The sequence below is a fragment of the Delphinapterus leucas genome, chromosome 19 (genome assembly GCF_059928025.1).
Source record: "Delphinapterus leucas isolate spDelLeu-1000000601 "Yukka" chromosome 19, BTC_Dleu_Yukka2, whole genome shotgun sequence".
In the NCBI taxonomy this organism is placed as follows: domain Eukaryota; kingdom Metazoa; phylum Chordata; class Mammalia; order Artiodactyla; family Monodontidae; genus Delphinapterus; species Delphinapterus leucas.
This window is the reverse complement of record NC_143147.1, coordinates 25,157,776-25,159,011: the sequence shown is the minus strand read 5'-3', so window position 1 is coordinate 25,159,011 and position 1,236 is coordinate 25,157,776. Positions and strand designations below refer to the sequence as shown.

Below are 1,236 nucleotides of genomic sequence, written 5' to 3'. Positions count from 1 at the left end.
AACAATATCACAGAGACGAAGATTCTGAGAAATTCTTGGGGGGGAAACATCTCCAGACTTCCTTGGAGAAAAGGTCTCTGCAAGGTAGAGGAGCTCTGATTTGCGCAAGTTTGTGTTAAAAGGTCACATGCTCTTTTGATAGGAAGCTGCTCCTGGCATTTATTGTGACATTCCTTTGAATGGCTTTCCTAGTCTTACAAACAGGTTTTACCAAGCCACCCACACTTCTCAGGTGTTTTCTCTGAGACAGATGACTTGGGCTGAGGTGTCAAAGCCATGGAGCTGAGTTAATTGGACCTGGAGACTAACCAGGAACAGTGGCCTCATTAGCACCCCTGAACTAACCCAGCACAGCCTCATTGCACAAGGCACTTCCGGTAAATGCACCTTGTAGGTGGATGTCTGTGATCACCCACATCTGGGGCATGTATGCTTCCTTCCTATGGGGCTGCTTGGACAGGCTGACTAAGCATGGTGACAGCATGAGACCCCGCAGCGGCCAAGTCATCTGGAAGGGCCTGGAGCCCAACTTACCAACATGTTCATGCTTGAGAAGCAGCGTGATGTGGCCGAAAGAGCACAGGCTTTGGACTGAGACTGGCCCGCGTTTCAGTGCATCCCTGGACGAGACACCTTGGGTGTTTTCTTAAACCTCTGGGTACCTTATAATTCATCATCCATGAGTGAGGATAACAATGCCTGCTTTGCATGTTGGTGGAATGGGGTTAGTCTAGCCAAACGACGAGCACAGCTGTGGCACGTAATAGGTGCTCAGTTGATGGTGGCTGAGTTTATTCCTGTTGTCATCATGATTATTACGGAATCGGTTCTGTCCCAATACAGCCATTCGTCCGACAAGTACTTTTTGAGCACATATTACTTGCTGAGCAGCGTCCTCTGCACCAGGGCCATAGCCATGAACAAAATAAACAAGGCTTCTGTCCTTAGGATGCTTAGACACCCTAATTCACCTCGTCTTCCTTCATTCACTTTTTTTTTTCAGTTGTTTTTAACATGTTTTATTGTATGTAATTCTTCAACATTCTTTTTTTCGTATCCTTTTCCGTTGGCTTATCCCAGGATATTGAATATAGTTCCCTGTGCTCTACAGCAGGACCTTGTTGTCTGTCCTCTTCATTCACTTCTTCATTTATCAGCTTCTGCCCCCACTGCCACTTGTTACCCTTTGCCAGTGTCCCCTTACCCTCAGCCAGAAACTCCTGTCTCCTCAATACT

At 46.8% G+C, this 1,236-nt stretch overlaps 1 protein-coding gene across 5 annotated transcripts in view; it reads left to right on the top strand.

Moving 5' to 3' along the window:
- Positions 1-1,236, top strand: part of MYO1D (myosin ID) — a 344,153-nt gene that overhangs the window by 280,490 nt on the left and 62,427 nt on the right. The gene's annotated exons all lie outside the window — the stretch shown is intronic.